Source organism: Coenobita brevimanus, chromosome 88 (assembly GCF_032717465.1).
Source record: "Coenobita brevimanus isolate Jiangsu-jjx chromosome 88, ASM3271746v2, whole genome shotgun sequence".
Taxonomy (NCBI): domain Eukaryota; kingdom Metazoa; phylum Arthropoda; class Malacostraca; order Decapoda; family Coenobitidae; genus Coenobita; species Coenobita brevimanus.
Genome location: NC_137041.1, coordinates 11,221,937 through 11,240,501, shown reverse-complemented (window position 1 = coordinate 11,240,501; position 18,565 = coordinate 11,221,937). Strand labels below are relative to the sequence as shown.

Sequence of the window (18,565 nt, the reverse complement as noted above, 5' to 3'; positions counted from 1 at the left end):
TCCACGTTGTGTTTGCTTCTCAACGAGAAGTCAACCGTGTACTGCATGGTTTGTCTCGGGATCTCTTAATATCAAAGTAGATCGGGCCAGGTTGAACTCGCAGAGGATGCGAGAAGAAGACCACCCCGCATCTACTTTCACCAATAACTCCCGCTTCTTCTCAAGAGTCAACACCACTCTCTTCCTCTTCTCAGGCGGTGGGGCCATCATCACACACACGAAGGAGAGGCACGAGAGCAGCAGGAGTGCCTGCAGCAGGTAAGGCACCACCACAAAAGCGAGCACGTGGGCAGCCACGACGACGAGCGTGCACTTGCGACGAGAGACAGGCGGAAAGTGGGGAGGATGTAGGGGCGCTCTAGCGGACGTTGGAGGAATGACGCGCCACAACAAAGCTGTCCCACGCCCAATGCCCCAATTTCAATTTATGGGCGGGAAAAAATCTTTTTTTTTTCAATTTTTTTGCGGTTTTCGGACCATTTTGGGAATATTGGATCCCGGGACGACTATGTCCGGTTAGTGGGGATGTTCGGATATTAGGCGTTCGGATATTAGAGGGATTACTTATATATAAATACCGGTATATATATACAGTAGAACCCCGGAATTGGTACAGTACACAATTTGTTCCTGGAGGCTGCACGAGTTGCGAATTGTTTGAAAACCGAATCGTTTTTTTCCATAAGAAACAATGTAATTTGCATTAATCCGCTTTTTAGTATGGATGAAACGATAGATTTCGCCACACTATAATGAATGGCAAGATCGGAGACACGGGTTCCACTTTCAAACTTTGCAATGAATTCTTTTTTCAGCTCAGTTGTTGTTCTCACTGCTTTACTTCTAGCTCCTGCTGACTCACTAATCTTCTTAGGGCCCATGATTATGTACAATTTTCTATCGAAAATACGAAATTCATCATAAAGTTTAATCGAGCCTGTATGACTAATGCATAGCTGGCGGAAGACAAAGCCAGACTGGCGACCATGTGGCACCTACGACGCCGCATCTTTTAGTGCGAATAACGGGTCACTGTACAAAAACTGGAGCGATTTTTGGGCGAAAAAGCTGTATGAAAACCAAGTTGTACGAGTAGAGAGGCGTACGAATTCCGGGGTTCCACTGTATATACATACATGTATATATATATATATATATATATATATATATATATATATACTGTATATGTACATATATATATATATATATATATATTTACATACAGTAACCTGCATCATGACAATGCCCCCGTCCACGCATCAATTGTTGTCCGGCAGTTCCTGACTTCCACTAACACGGTAGTCACTCCCCACCCAACCTATTCACCTGATCTTGCCCCCTGCGACTTTTTCCTGTTTCCCAAGCTGAAATAACCACTGAAAGGGCGTCGATTTGACACCATTGAGGAGATCCAGACAGAAGTACAGTAGGTGTTCAAGACCATCACAACTGAAGCATTCTAGGGATGGATGGACTCGTGGAAAAAATGCTGGGACCACTGTATACATGCCCAAGGGGACTACTTCAAAGGTGGCAGTGAGAACTAGAAGGTAAGGTAACTTACTTTCCTACAATATTCAAATTACTGGAACTTTTGGGTAGCACCTCGTGTGTGCGTGTGTGTGTACAGTAATCACTCCAATATCCGGATCAATAGAGCCATCGGTAGGTTCGGATATTGGTTTTGTCCGGATATTGGGCCCCAGCTTATGGACTTGTACTTACGGACCCTAACACAGAGAAACACCTATACAACTCCCTCCGGACATGCATAGCACCTATTTAACACCCAAATCACACCAATAAGGCACATAAATGACTGAAATAAATGCAATAGACACATAAAATGTGGGTTTAGAAGTATGTTCATACATTAATAAACATTCTGGTACTTATGGACTCTAACCGAACCTAACCTAACCGAACCTAACCGAACTCTGAAAAACACATTCCTACTGCACATGCATGAGGTAAGTTTAGTATGGAAAGAAGTACAGTATGACACTTTCTGGTAAGTATAGTATGGGAAAAAATACAATATGAAACATTCTGGTAAATATAGTATGGAAAATAGTACAACATGAAACATTTTGGCTACTTACAGCAAGTCCCTGGCCACCTCGATGAATAACCGCCTCCTCTCGGACTCTGACAGTAAGAACGATTTCCTGAAGCACTTGCACTACACTCTTCCTGAAGTCTTGCACTGAACTTAGTCACTAACACACAGAAGTCCGTTCTTTTCACAGTGTTCACTTTAGTCCAAATAATGTTCCATTAAATTTAAGTGTTGCACATTAACTTTTCCCAAGTTTTTTTAAGTTTCCAAAGCCAAAACAAAGAAGGTTAGTTACGTTAAATTTCTTTTCTACTTAGTCTTTTCTCCCAACTTGAAAACCTTAACACAACACACCGTTTTTCACTGCACAACACTCAAAATTCCCGTGTGGTCTAGTGGAGAAGTTCTTGCTGTTTATTCACTGTCAGAGCCCGAGAGTATCACTGGCAGGCGTCCAAGGGGTGCATCGGTGGGTAGTGGTGATGGCGTACCGACTACAGAAGACTCTGAAGACAGCCGCAAACTCACGTCGAGCGGTGACTCCACTGTAGCTGATGTGCTGGGCTGTGGCTCGGAGCATGAGGGCCTGTCTTGGGGAGGCAACGGAGTGGAACCAGGGCTTGGCACAGCGGGGGTCACGGGCCTGAAAAAACTGTCAATCGTTGACTGACGCAAGGACCGACGATTCTGGCGATTGATGATGCGCTGCCGGAAAGCACGCACTTCCTCCACGAGTCCCAAGGGCCCCATCTCCCTGTCGCAGTCCGGGTGTTCCAGGTAGTCTAGGACGAACTCTAGATGTTCCCGGAGTGCACTCAGCTTGGGGATGGCTGGAGTAGTGTCCTGCTGGGCGGAGTCTGCATCATCATCGCCTTCGTCGTCGGAATCTTCAAGTTCGGGACTGACACCAGCAACCGAAGACGCGATCTCGATATCAGACAACGTCTGATACCCAGGATCGCCCTCGTCGTCGTCCAACCACTCACGAACATCGTCCATATCAACATCGTCGCCGTGCGTACGTAGCCGTGCATGGAAGTCATCCACGTCAAACCCTAGGAAATCGTACTCCACATCTGTTCCGAGAAGCAGACGAGACCAACCATTTTCAAGAGTTTTCACAGGGACTTCCTTCCATGCACTAGCCCAGTTGTACAGCGCAGACTTGATGTTGTAGCGGCGAAGGTTTTCCAAAGTCCGCTTGCCTCGAGTGTCACGTCCTTCCCTGCGCTCGTCCTCGTCCTCGAGAACCACCATCACCTCGTCCAGGAACTTCCGACGGTACAGGCGCTTTGTTGCCACGATCACTCCTTGGTCCATTGGTTGAATGAGAGCAGTCGTATTAGGTGGCAGAAACATGCACCTAATACGGCCATTCTCAGCAACCAAGTCCTTGTCGCACGGGTGGGCAGGTGCATTGTCGAGGAGAAGGAGAGCCTTTACCTGGTCGCGAGGAATTCCCAGTGTCTTCGTCTGGTAATGTATGACCTCCTTGACGAAGTGATGGTGAAACCAGTCTTTGAAAATCACAGCTGTGAACCATGCTTTCAAAGAATGGTACCATACGACAGGAAGGACATCCATCACCCCACGAAGGCACCGAGGCTGCTTTGCACGGCCAACAATAACGGGCTTAAGCCGGTGCATGCCGTTAGCATTGGCACAACACAAAGCAGATATCCGTTCCTTAGAAAGCTTGCGGCCAGGTACACGCTTCTCCGTCTCATCGGCGAGAGTGTTCGTTGGCACCGAGCGATAGAATAGGCCAGTTTCGTCAGCGTTATAGACTTGACCGAGAGTGAGGCCCTCCCTGTCGATCAAGCCTTTCACCTTGTGCCGAAACTCGTCCACTCCATCCTCGTTAGCGTCCAATGCTTCGCCATGTGCTTTACGGTTAGTAAGGCCATGTCGCAACTTGAACGCGAAGAGCCAACCCTCGGATGCCTTGAAGTCTAGGGCGTCGTGAAGCCTTGCAAACTTCTCAGCAGCAGCCTTCAGCTCCGTTCCACGTACCATCACACCAGCTGCACGTTGCTGTCGATACCAAATCAACGTGGAGCGGTCGATCTCTGCATACTTGGGAGTAAACATAACCTTCCTCTCCACGTTGCGTTTGCTTCTCGACGAGAAGTCAGCCGTGTACTGCATGAGCTTGTCTCGGGAACGCTTGATATCAAACAAAGTCGACCGGGCCAGGTTGAACTCGCGGAGAATGCGAGAGGAAGACCAACCCGCATCAACCTTCTCCAATATCTCCCGTTTCTTCTCCAGAGTCAACACCACTCTCTTCCTTTTCTCAGGAGGCGGGGCCATCATCACACACACTAAGAGTAGGGCAGAGAGCAGCAGGAGGCCTTGCAGCAAGTACGGCACCACCACAAAAGCGAGCACGTGGGCAGCCATGACGAAGAGCGTAGGTCTTGTCGCGGTGAGAGACAGGCGGGAAGTGGGGAGGATGCAGCGGCGCTCTATCGGACGTCGGAGGAATGACGAACCAAAACAATGCTCTCACGCGGCGCGCGCGGCAAGTTCAAATTACGGACGGCAAAAAATCGATTTTTTTCCCAATTTTTTTGGATTTTCGGACCATTTTGGGAATGTTTGATCCCAGGACGATAAGGTTCGGTTAGTGGGGATGTTCGATTATTGGGCGTCCGGATATTAGAGGGATTACTGTATATACATACAGTACAATCAGTACAATCCCAGTTATCCGGTTATCAGGCAACAGGGAAAATTCATGGACATATATGGGTGACTCTACACTGAGTGACAAGCCAAATGGTATCCTGTACACCAGGAAACTATTTACAATGCTGGGTGGCAACCATAACACCAAATTATGGCGCCCGGTGGTTCAGTGGGTAATTACGGCACTTCTATCAGATTGAGCGGGTGCAGGTTTATATCCAAGGGATGGTTGGGGTTTATTGCTCACGTAATGCCACTCAGGAATGAGTGCGGCTGGTCACTGTCATCTTAAATGTCAGGACCAACTTGCTTAGCCCCGGGCTCCTACACTCTTCATGAGGCAACATAGGATTGGATGATGGATGGATGGATACAATATTACTACAATTAACACTAGAATTATGTAACAATTACATTCATACGATGTAACTACAATGTTCTGTTAATTCTGTGTTACCAGATTTACAGTATAGTATGTATTTCACTTAATCATCAGACAAGTTGAGTGTAATATTAGGTATTACTATAGGCATAACACCATATGTAATGTAATGATCTGGCTATATTACCATTGCATAAATATATGCAAACAGTATGTCTGTTGTACATACAGACGGCCCTCCACATACGTGGGGGTTAGGCAACAGAGACCCCCCGCGCATGTGGATTTTCTGCAAATGTTTGGTGCGCCCTCCCTTAACCGGCCGTGTGCCGGCTATTTTTAGCCCTATGAGTCACCCTAGTGCCGGCCATTTTTCAACCCTTTTTTGGGAGCTAAAATGATAGATTTTGATGAGGAAACAACAAATTTTGCAATTAAAATGCTCACCGAGGCTCAGAAATGGATTTTATTGAGTCCTGCATACTCGTGTAGAGGTATAGCTGCTCTCTCACACTCACCATGTACGTGAGAGAAAGCCGTTTTCTATGTAAGGTATACTCAGGTATATATGCTGGGAAGGTATAGCAATGTTCAGTACACTTTTCTGATTACTTATTACTTCAGCATCTATCACAATTTGCATGTCTTTCTCACTGTGAATGCATAATCTTACACTTACTTGAAGATGGGTATAATCTGACTTCATTACGTACAGTTCTGGCACTTACAAGAAGGTATTTACAACTTGACTTCACTATATAGTCCTTACACTTACAAGAAAATATTTACAACTTACTATCTATCTATCAATAGCCTGACGCCCTAATCCCGCAAAGGGTGGCCGCAGACAAAACGCCTCCAAGTCACTCTGTCACCCACCATTCGACTACCCTCCCCCCAACTCACCCCCCCCTCCCTCATATACCTCTCAACTCCATCCCTCCACCTCATCCTCAGTCTACCCCTCCCTCTCCCTCCCTCCACCTCACCTACATACACCCTCTTAGTCAGTCTTTCATTCTCCATTCTCTCCACATGTCCAAACCACCTCAGTGTATTTCTCCTAATATTTTCAACCACATCCACATCTACCCCACAACGTTCCTTCACTTCTTCATTCATCAACCTGTCCCTCCAACTCACTCCACATGCTCCTCTCAAGTAACAACTTACACTTACATGAAAATATTTACATAATGCCTTCACTATGTACAGCACTGGGTGAGGCAAACAGGCAGAGTGAGGCAGAGCGAACATGAGGGGGGGAGTGAGTGAGTGTATGGCCTTGACAGCCTAGGGGATGGTAGAGGAACAGTTACCTTACATGCCTGCAAATTTTTACCCGCGAATCTTGAAAAATGCGGTCACAGTGATGTTTCTTATATTAAACCGTCTTAAAACGGCACTAGCACTGGCCGCGGAATTATGTCAGACCGTTTTAAAATGGCACTGGCATGTGGCGGGTTAAATGCCTCTACAGCCGGATATTACCCCCTGTGAGCAAGTGTGCACATACTGTACCTGATAAACCATACCTGGGACCTGAAAGCAACATAAAATATCACAAATACCTGAAGACTTGCCCACATGTGAGTGTTGGTAAGTCATCAGCTACATATTTACTCCAACTTCTTACACCATATCCATTGAATTCAGCCTTCACTCAACAGAGGGGCAATCTGCGAATCTGCAAGACTCGCAAAAGTACACCAGCTGCCTGTACACATTTATGCTACTATATCACTACAATATGTTCAATTTTACTACTATCTATTTACTCCATTGCATATATTATCTATCTATCTATTGCCAGACGCCTCAATCCCGTTTGGGGTGGCCACAAACAAATTGCCTCCACGTCGCCCTCTCTCCCGCCATTTCACTGCCCTGCTCCCAACTCACACCCCCATCTCTGATATACCTCTCCACCCCATCCCTCCATCTCATCCTCGGCCTCCCCCTCCCTCTTCTCCCCTCCACCTCACTCATATACACTCTCTTCGTCAGTATCTCACCCTCCATCCTCTCCACATGGCCAAACCACCTCAGTGTGTTCCTCATAACGCTTTCTATCATATCCACATCCACACCACAACGCTCCTTTATATCCTCATTCGTCAGCCTGTCTCTCCATGTGACTCCACAGGCTCCTCCCAAATAACTCATTTCCACTGCTCTCACTCTTGACTTGTGTCCTTCCAACAACGTCCAAGGTTCACATCCATAAGTTAGAGTTGGTACCACAATACTGTCATGTAGTAATTTTTTCACTTTCAAGTTCACTGCCCTGTTTCTTATCACTGCTTTCAAAGAACCAGCAACCTTTCTTCCCTGCTGTACCCTTTCAAGCACTTCACCTTCCAAACCTCCATCCTTACTCATCACACTACCCAAGTACTTAAACGTACTCACATTTTCCAATTCCTCACCATCCAACCTCGCTGTACATTCACTGACTTCGCCTCTCTCAAAGACCATCACTTTGCTCTTCCCTACATTCACCTTTAGATTCCGTTTCTTACACACACTCTCAAACTCATCCACCAAGCCTTGCGCTCCCCTTCGTCTTCACTCAACAACACAGTATCATCTGCAAACAACAGTACAGGGAGTTTCCAAACACTATCCTCTCTCACCAGGGCCACTCCAACATCCACTACCCTACCTTGCACCTCTTTTATTACCCTATCCATGTACAGATTGAACAACCATGGAGACATGGCACATCCCTGTTTCAATCCAACATTCAAAGAGAAAAATTCACTTAGTTCACCATCCACATGCACTGGAGCCTTAGCACCATCATACATACTCTTCACAGCATTCAGAAACTTCCCATCTGCTCCATATATTCTTAATACTTTCCACAATCCTTGTCTATCCACCCTGTCATATGCTTTCTCCAAATCCAAGAAAGCCGCACACAATTTCTTTCCCTTCTCTAGAAACTTTTCCACTAAAGATCTAAGAATGAATATCTGATCTACACAACCTCTTCCCTTCCTAAAGCCTCCCTGCTTCTCCAACTAATTCCTCTGTTCTTTCTCTAACTCTGTCAATAAGTATCCTACCATACACTTTTCCTATTATACTAAGAAGACAAATGCCCCTATGATTACCACACACTTCTTTTTCCCCTTTTCCTTTGTACAAGGGAATAATTATACCTGACTTCCAATCCTCCAGGACTCAACCTTCCTCCCAGGCCAATCTGCACATCTTCCACATCAATTCTACTACCATCTCTCCCCCATGCTTCAGCATTTCACCACACACTCCATCAATTCCTGGGGCTTTCCCCAATTTAACTTTCTTCATTGCTTCCACAACTTCAATCCTACTGATTTCTTCCTGTCTTCTCACCTCCCTCCTTCTCCCAGCCATTCCCCAGCCACTTATACTCGCATTACTTCCATCCTGTATGTTTAACAATTCCTTAAAGTGTTCTCTCCATCTGCTCACTTCTTCTCCCTTGTCCACCAGTAATCAACCATTTTTATCTTTCACTCCCCTGCTAACTTCACTTCCACCCTGTCTTATTCTCTTCACCTCTTTCCAGAACATTTTCTTACAGTCCCTCCACTTTACACTCAAATTCCTTCCAAATTCCTCATCCACTCTCTTCTTACTCTCTCTTACTAATCTTTTCACCTCTCTCTTTCTTTCTACATATAACTCTCTCTTCCGTCTCTCAACTTCTTCCACGCCCCTATTTCTCATCCATTCATTGTATGCTTTCTTCTTTTGTGCCACAGCCTGTCTCACCTCTTCAGTCCACCACGCTGTTCCTTGCACCCCCCTCCGTCTTCTCTTCCTCCCACACACCACATCACATGCTGCACATATTTCTTCTGTAAATATCATGCACACACGTTCCACATCCCCCATCTGATCCAATTCATATTTGTCCAATTGTTCCTCCACTTCTCTCTTATACTCTGCCTTTTTCTCATCCTCTTGTAACCTTTCCACTCTCCTTGCAACTACTCCTTCCTCTCGTCTTTCCCTTCTTCTATTCTTCCATCTTACTTGGATCCTAATTCTGGCCACCACCAAGCAGTGGTCAGAAAGTCCACTCCCCCAACCTCTATAAGCTCTTGCATCCATTACACATCTTCGCATCCTTTCAACCACACACACATAATCAATCATTGCCTTCCTTTCATTCAGTTCACCACCCACCCTTCTCATCACTCGCCATGTATACCTGTGGATCATTTTATGCCTGAAGAGGGTATTGGCTATCACCAACCCCCTCCCAGCACAAATGTCCACTAATGCACTGCCATTCTCATCTATCTCAGCAGGCACACCCCACTCACCAATTATTCCATCCACCTTCACATTCCCTACTTTACCATTCATATCACCAATCAAAAACACTCTCTCATACCTTCCAAACTTTTCCATGCACACTTCCACATTTGTCCAGAACTCTTCTCTCACTCTGCTAGCACAATCTTGCGTTGGTGCATACACACACACAATCGCCCACATTTGTATTCCAACTTTCAACTTTACCTACACAATCCTTGACCCAACTGATCCATACTGTCTTATGCTCTTCTTCCATCTTTTACTCACAACTATACATACTCCTTCCTTTGCCCTCTCATTCTCACCTACTCCTGCACATATACCCCATCCATACTCCCATTCTCTCACACTTTCTCCTCTCCACTTTGCTTCAGTTATTCCACATACATCCACTTTCGCACCCTCAAGCACCTGGACAATCTCTCTCTCTTTCACCTCATCATTCACTCCTCTTACATTCCATGTAGCCATTACCAAGTCCTTTGTCCGGTCCTGGGTCGTCATCGTTAGGTCAGTCCTTGTCCGAGGCTTCTTGTTTGTTTTTTTAGTTAGTTGTTTTCTGGGGAGGGGCACTAATCCTCTGCCAACACTCACCTTGAAGCAGGGATACTGGGGGAGTATTCTTGAAAACCCCCCCTACCCCCAGGGTACTGTGATGAATACCATGTGTATCAATGTATCAATCATTAATATGTTGTATGCAAGTTGTTACTGCATGCTGTCGTGGGTACAAAAGCTTGGCAAGACCGAGCGATATCAAGGCACTAAAATATCATAACACGCTACATAATAGCTAGTGACACGCTGTTAATATGTGATATAGAGGTTTACAGAAAGTCATGCCTAAGCTGGACAGAGCTGCAGGAAACAGCCAGTGCAGATTCTAGCTAAGGAATTTTGCACATAGCATAATATGACACCTAATGGAAAACTCCACAAGTGTGGAAAGTTCCTCACACACACTCAAGCTCACGAACATGACCCAACCAGTGATATATTGGGAAAATCGGAGAGGTGGGGCAGAGAGAGAGCCACAGACAGCCAAGGCACAAGGAAGGCTGAGAAGGAGTTAGGAGGCGATAGGAGAGAGAAGAGGCACGATGGAGAAGGCAAGAGTAGAGGACACGGAATTAGCTTGCATAAACCGCTCTCACCTTAGTACTGCTCATGTCAAAATAACTTCTTGAGAATAAAACTGCAATCAAACCCTAGACTCATCTTCATCTTTCTCCTGCCATCCACGACAAGACCAACTTGAAAATTCTCTCCTCTTACAACCCCTATAATCTAACATTTTTGGAAACGCCCCGGTGACAGCTACGATAACAGTGTGTGAGTAAGATCGTGAAAGTTGAGTGAAAGAAGAGTTCTGGACAAATGTGGAAGCATGAATGGAAGAGTTTAAAAGGAATGAGAGAGTGTTTTTAATTGGAGATATGAATGGAAAAGTAGGGAAAGTGACGGTGGATGGAGTTGGAGAGTGGGGTGTGCCTGCAGAAGTGGATGAGGATGGCATTGCTATAGTGGACATATGTGCAGGGAGGGGATAGGTGATAGCCATTACCCTCTTCAGGCACAAAATGATCCACAGGTATATGTGGCGAGTGATAAGAAGGGTGGGTGGTGAACTGAATAAATGGAAGGCAATGAATGATTATGTGTGTGTCAATGACAGAATGAGATGGTGTGTAATGGATGCAAGAGCATACAGAGGTCGGCGGAGTGGACTTTCTGACTGCCACATGATGGTGGTGAAAGTCAAGGTTCAAATGAAATGGAGGAGTAGGAGAAGGGAAGGACAGGAGGATGTACCGTAGTCCATACATGGAGGGTTGAAAGGTTGCAAGAGGAAGGAAAAAAGGCAAAATATAAGAGAGAAGTGGAGAAGCGATAGGGTAAATGTGATCTGAAGTAGGTGGGGGACGTGAAGGGTATGACATTGGCAGAAGAAATCTGTGCACCATGTGAGGTGGTGTGTGGAGTGAAGAGAAGTCAAAAGGAGGCGCAAAGAACAGCATGGTGGAATAAAGAGGTAAGACAGGCTGTGGCACAAAAGAAGAATGCATGTAGTGAGTGGATGAGAAACAGGGGTGTGGAGGAAGTTGAGAGATGGAAGAGAGTTATAAAAGAGAGGAGAGGAGCAAAAAGATTAGGAAGAGAAAGATGAGAGTGGATGAGGAATTTGGAAAGCATTTGAGTACAAAGTGGAGGAAATGTATGAAAATGTTGTGGAAGGAGGTAAAAAGAGTTAAACAGGGTGATAAAGAAATAAGTAGGGAAGTGAAAGGTAAAAATGGTACATGCGGTAAAAAAAGGTATCGGTGCATAGAGGGTTCGATGTCTTCTGAAAATATTCACTCATGTGCTGGCTGTGTGGGAGGGTTGGTCACTTGTTATGCCTGGCTGTAGCAGGTTCAGATTGTTTATTTATATTTTAGCGAGGGGATACCTCAGAAGACGTTATTTGACACTTCCCAACACGTTGGACACAAATATTTCAGAGACCTTCGTACCGTGATCCAAAATGTTTCGTCAATGTTGTGCACCGATACTTTTTTTACCGAGTGTACATTGCTACTGGAGAAAGGAGAAAAAGTGAGCAGATGGAGAGAACACTTCAAGGAATTGTTGAAAACGAGAATGAAAAGTAATGCGAGTATAAGTGGCTGAGAGGAGGAGGGAGGTGAGAAGTGAGGAAGAAATCAGTAGGATGGAAAGTAATCCCTCCACTATCCGACGTAATAGAGCCAAAGGCACGTCCGAAAAGTGGTCCTGTCCGGATAGTGGGCACCAGCCTACTGGACTGGTACTTATAGACCCTAACCCAGCCTAACTTTGAAAGCCATCTAAATAACTCCCTACCGGACATGCATAGCACCTATTTAAACCTATTTAAGACCCTATTCACACCAATAATGGACATAAAGCATGAAATAAATGAAAAGGAACCAAAGAATGAGGAATTAGAAGTGACTGTACCTCAGCCAGGGTTCTTACATCACGTTTGTGGCTGCCTTTCTGAGGTTTTGGCAGTGGTGAAAATGCTCATGAAGCACATACAGTAATCCGGTGTTGTGCTGCACTTAATTCTTTGCACTGTGAGTTTTAATTGTTTAACACTGCACGTTGTTCTTAACTGCACCACTGCAGTTCTAACCGCCAGATAAACTGCCAATTTGCACTCCACAGTTGATCTTTTGCACTCTAAGTTCAAATTTCTTAACACTGCACAACACTGTAAATTCCCATGTGGTCTAGAGGCGAGGTATTGCAGTATATTCACTGTTTATTCACAAAAAACAGGCACGTGTGGTTTCCAGTGTCTATTCACAATCGAAGTTAGAGAGTGTTGATGTCGGAGAAACAGAGCTGCCAGATCGCAACGGCCACATTGCCAATCTCCTCAACTTTCATTACCAAATTTGTAAAGCTAGCATTTCTTCTTCAATAATCATATATCTATCTATCTATCTATCTATAGCCCGACGCCCTAATCCCGCAAAGGGTGGCTGCAGACAAAACGCCTCCAAGTCACTCTGTCACCCACCAATTGACTCCCCTCCCCCCAACTCACCCCCCCTCCCTCATATATATACAAGTGGAAATACATGTAATCACTCTTCTTATAATTAACACCATGTTGATTATTATCACGCTATGTAGGGTGGCAGATTAATCAGAGAGAGCAAACAATCCACCATCTCCATCCTGTGTATCCTCATACATGTGAAAAATCCGATGGTAATGCATTATTCTGATTCATTACGAAACGAATTTTTCATTACCAAATTGGCCCACATTTGGTAATGAAAAATAACAAACGGCAACCCTGACAGAGAAGGAGGGAGGGGGGAGGAAGGAAGGGGTGAAGGGGCCATGGTGTAAGCAGCTGTTAGGCGCCGCACGGCAATTTCAAATTCATTCATTCATTCATTGCCAGATGCCATGTATCCCAAACAGGGTGGCCAAGGGCTTAGAGTTAATTTTTTACAGGGAGGGGCACTAATCCTCCACCAATCCCACTTGACACATAGGGATGCCAACAGCATCTGGTGTTCCCAGGCGGTCACCCATCCAAGTACTAACCAGACCCAACGTTGCTTAACATCGCTGATCAGATGGGAAGCGGTGTACTCAACATGGTATGGCCGTTACAGGTGGGAAAAAATTAGGATTTGGGGGGGATTTTTTTCTTTTTTTGGCAATTTTCGGTTCCGATGGTCCAGGCCCAAAATGTCCGGTAAGTGGGGATGTCCGGAAAGTGGGCGTCCGGAAAGTAGAGGGATTATTGTAGTGGAAGTACTGTAATGAAGAAAGTCAAAATGGGGAAAACCCGAGGAACTGTTGGAGTACAGTAATACCTCCAATATCCGACGTAATAGAGCCATAGGCAGGTCCGGATAGTGGTCCTGTCCGGATATTGGGCCCCAGCTTATGGACTTGTACTTATGGACCCTAACTCAGAGAAACACCTATACAACTCCCTCTGGACATGCATTGCACCTATTTAAGACCCAAATCAGACCAATAAGGGACACAAAAGACTGAAATAAATGCAAAAGAACCATAAAATGAGGTTTTAGAGGTGAGTTTATACAATATTAAACATTCTGGGTACTTACAAGTCCCTGGCTCCTGGACTGGTTTGAACCGCCAGTTTGCCGTCCACAGTTAATCCTCTGCACCCTAAATTCTAATTTCTTAACACTGCACAACACTGTAAATTCCTGTGTGTTCTAGTGGTGAGGTATTGCAGTTTATTCACTGTTTATTCACAAAAAACAAGCACCTGTGGCTTGCACTGGTATGAGCATCTGCTCTCGATCAGAGTTAGGCTGAGACTGTTGATGATGGCAGGGTAACAGAGTTGCCAGATCGCAACAGCCACATTACCAATCTCCTCAACTTTCATTACCAAATTTAACTTTTCATTACCAAATTCGTAAAGCTAGCATTTATTCTTCACTAATTATATATACAAGTGGAAATACATGTAATCACTCTCCTTGTAATTAACACCATGCTGATTATTTTCACGCTATGTAGGGTAGCAGATTAATCAGAGAGAGCAAACAATACACCATCTCCATCCTGTATATCCTCATACGTGTGAAAAATCCATTTGGTAATGCATTATTCTAATGCATTACCAAACGAATTTTTCATTACCAAATTGGCCCACACTTGGTAATGAAAAATACCAAATGGCAACCCTGACAGGGGAGGGGGGAAGGGGGAGGAAGGAAGGGGTAAAGGGACCATGGTGTAACAGCTGTTCGTTGCCAGGCGGCAATTTCATATGGTTGGGAAAAAAGTCAGATTTTTTCGAATTTTTTGCGGTTTTTGGCCCATTTTGGGAATATTGTATCCCAGGACGATTATGTCCGGTTAGTGGGGATGTTCGGATATTGGGCGTTCGGATATTAGAGGGATTACTGTACGTTGTGAAATGCTGAAGCATGGGGAAGCGATAGTAGCAGAATGGATATGAAAGATGTGCAGATTGGCCTGGGAGGAAGGTAAAGTCCCGGCAAATTGGAAGTCAGGAATAATTATTCCCCTGCATAAAGGAAAAGGGGAAAAAGAAGTGTGTGGCAATCATAAGAGAATTTGTCTTCTTAATGTAACAGGAAAAGTACATATATGGTAGGATACTTACTGACAAAGTTAGGGAAATAACAGATGAATTAGTTGGAAAAAAACAAGGATGATTTAGGAAGGTAAAAGGTTTTGTAGATCAGATATTCATTCTTAGGTCTTTAGTGAGAAAGTTTCTAAAGAAGGGAAAGAAGTTGTATGCAGTCCTCACGAATTTGGAGAAAACATATCACAGGGTGGACAGACAAGCAATGCGGAAAGTAGCTATTAAGAATATATGAAGTAAATAGGAAGTTGTTGAATGCCATCAAGCGTATGTATGAAGGGGTTAAGACTGCAGTGCGTGTAGTTAGTGAATGTTTGAATTTTTTTATCTGAATGTTGGATTAAAACAGGAATGTGTCATGTCCCCATGGATGTTCAATCTGTATATAGATGGGGTTATAAAAGAGGTACAAGGTAGGGCAGTGGGTGCTGGAGAGATCCTAGTGAGAGGGGTTAATGTTTGGAAATTCCCTGTACTGCTGTCTGAAGATGATACTGCATTGTTAGGTGAAGACAAAGGGAAACTGCAAGACTTGGTGAATGAGTTTGAGAGAGTGTGTAAGAAACGGAATCTAAAGGTGAATGTAGAGAAGATTAAAGTTACAGTCTTAGAGAGAAATGAAGCCACTAAATGTACAGTTAGGCTGGATGAGGAGGAAATGGAAAATGTGAGTGCATTTAAGTACTTGGGTAGTGTGATGAGTAAGGATGGAAGTTTGGAGGGTGAAGTGCTTGAAGTACAACAGGGAAGAAAGATTGCTGGTTCTGTGAAAGCAGGGATAAGGAACAAGGAGGAAAGCATGGAAGTAAAAGAGTCGCTGCATGACAGTACACTACTATGATACCAACCAAAATGTATGGAAGTGAAGCTTGGACCTTGTTGGAAGGACTGAAGTCAAGAGTGAGAGTAGTGGAAATGAGTTATTTGAAAGTAGCATGTGGAGTTATGTGGAGAGATAGACTGACAAATGACGAAGTGAAAGAGCATTGTGGTGTAGATGTGGATGTGAATGAAAGCATTAGGAGAAATACACTGAGACTGTTTGGCTATGTGAAGAAGATGGAGAGTGAAAGACTGACGAGGAGAGTGTATGCGAATGAGGTGGAGGGGGAGAGAGGGAAGGGGAGGCCATGTGTGGTAGGACCCCATATTATATTTACAAATCATAATAGATAGATAGATAAATAGATAGATAGAAGCAGGGAGTCAGATGATGAGAAGGTGTTGTGTCTGCGAGAATCGAGCAGTGCTAAACATGCTTACACACTCTTAACACTGAGGAAAGCTGACGACAGCGGCCAGTAAGGAGATGATGCAGTTAGCTGTCAGCAGTCCTCTCGTGAACAAAGACCTAGTAACCATACACACACATATACACACATACTCACACACAGGCTCCTTAAGCTTTCCATCCACGAGGAACACACGTGACACACCCCTGCTACACCAGATTTTAGGAAAGAGAGTTTAGAAGGGGACAAGCGATCCTAGAGACAGGTCACGGGAGAAGGGCTTAGCGATTTGAGAGAGAGAGACAGATAGCGAGACAGGGAGGTAGCTACCCGGGACTTATACTCGTTCCATGTGAGAGACTTGTTAATATTTCCAAGACAAATAAAAATAGTCCCATACTATTCTTTACCTCTCCTGTCACTACATGACACATGGATAAGATGCAGGGATGGAGTGGAGGGGTATATGAGAGAGAGGGGTGTGAGCTGGGAGGAGGGCAGTGAAATGGCATTGCACAGGGCGACGATTTGTTTGTGGCCACCCCTCATGGGATTGAGGTGTCTGGCAATAGATAGATAGATAGATGGGTAGAATAATTATGGGTAATCCCTGTCATGAAATTTTCACCTTCTGTTAATGGGAACTTCCACGCATTGTCCTTTTATAAGGTTAGATCATCAATTTTCGAGAGAAATGCATAAGTTAGCTAAAAATGTTATCTTTTGGCTTCACGTTTACAGCAGCTGCCAAATTTCTTTACGGAACAGTAATACAGTACATTTTCTCACTGTATGTTGTGTGGAGTTTGGAGATAATCACTCAACCTCAAGCATTACTCTTGATTCCATAAAAAAAATATATATACAGTAAAATCTCAAATTTTGATGGACATATGTACCAAAAAACCACATCTAAATTCAAAACATCGAAATTTAAATTGAACTTCTTATGGGAAAAATCAAATTGGGTCCAGGGTCTCCCAACTTCACTGTCAAATCATGATTTTTTGCCCACACTCCCTGTAAACTTTATGAACTATAAATGTGGTTAAGTAACTGTAGTTCTGCACTGTATTGCCATAATGTATTGCAGTGTAGAATACAGCAAAATTTTTTACAGTTTGTCAGTATCCTGTCACAGTTTTTATTACAGTAGTTACAGCACACTGTACAGTACAGTACTAACCTTAGGTTATGGAATATTATCACTTGGCTGGCTGGTGTTGGTGGTGTGTGGCAGGGGTGGACCACTTAGTTGACATAGCCTCCTCTGTGGAGGTATCCAACCCAAATTCCTCAAAATGAAAATCATCCTTGAGTATCTGGACATCTGCAGTGTCAACATCTTCCTCCTCACCCACTTGGATGGTTATATCTTGCAACACCCTAGTAACTGGCCTGAACATGGTGATGATCTCTGACTGTTTCTGCTCATGAAGCCCCTGACAGCATCGAAATTCGCGATTTTGCATCGAAAAGTGAGGTACGCAGACCACTCCAAAATGCATCTAAATTCGAATAATCGAATTCTTAACTGCCGAAATTTGAGATTTTACTGTATATATTTTTTTTATTCTCAGACACTTGCTTCTTGGCTTTCATGGTTAAACTAAGAGTTTTTAGTAATTCATAACCAAAAGGGTGAAGTGATTCAAACTATATTCTTACAAACTCACGATCTGAAGCGAAGTAATTTTGGCACATGTGAGGTCTGTTCGCAAAGCATCCAACCTTAGGCTCTAAAAAACTAAATAGCTAACTTGTTGAGCTAGGACTCTAATGCCCCTCAAAGTAGGCTTCTTCTAATGTGACACATACTGTATAGTCCAGCATCCTTCCATCACCTGAAACATTTTTCAAAGTTGGTTTTCAGTATTTCCGGCACGTGCTTCGTCGTATTCATCGTCATTTCTTCTCTTGTTCCAAATCAGGAACCCTTCAGCAGAGTTTTGAGCATGGGGAAAAACCAAAACTTGCGGATCTGGGGCGGTGGTGTCTTCACTGTGGGTTCAACCCCAAGAGGCTGTCAAAGCAAACAAGGAGAACAGCATGGGGGACAAACCACCACAACCCCCTACTGGCCCCTCACAGGGCCCGAGAACCTGGGACCAGCTTTGGTCACCTGGGCAAGTATTGTACCACATCTCTCAACACAACACATACAACATTTTTCTTACACCGAGAAATGACTCCCCGGTGGTCATTTCTCAAAAACTTCTTCAAGCCGGTGACACTAAGAG

General features: G+C 44.4%; 1 protein-coding gene and 1 non-coding gene across 2 annotated transcripts in view; both read right to left on the bottom strand.

Moving 5' to 3' along the window:
• LOC145411252 (endonuclease G, mitochondrial-like) overlaps positions 1 to 18,565 on the bottom strand; it is a 312,479-nt gene that overhangs the window by 237,574 nt on the left and 56,340 nt on the right. The gene's annotated exons all lie outside the window — the stretch shown is intronic.
• On the bottom strand, positions 13,487 to 13,605 carry LOC145411271 (5S ribosomal RNA). The gene has a single exon (XR_013899398.1). It is a non-coding gene; the product is annotated as a 5S ribosomal RNA (ribosomal RNA).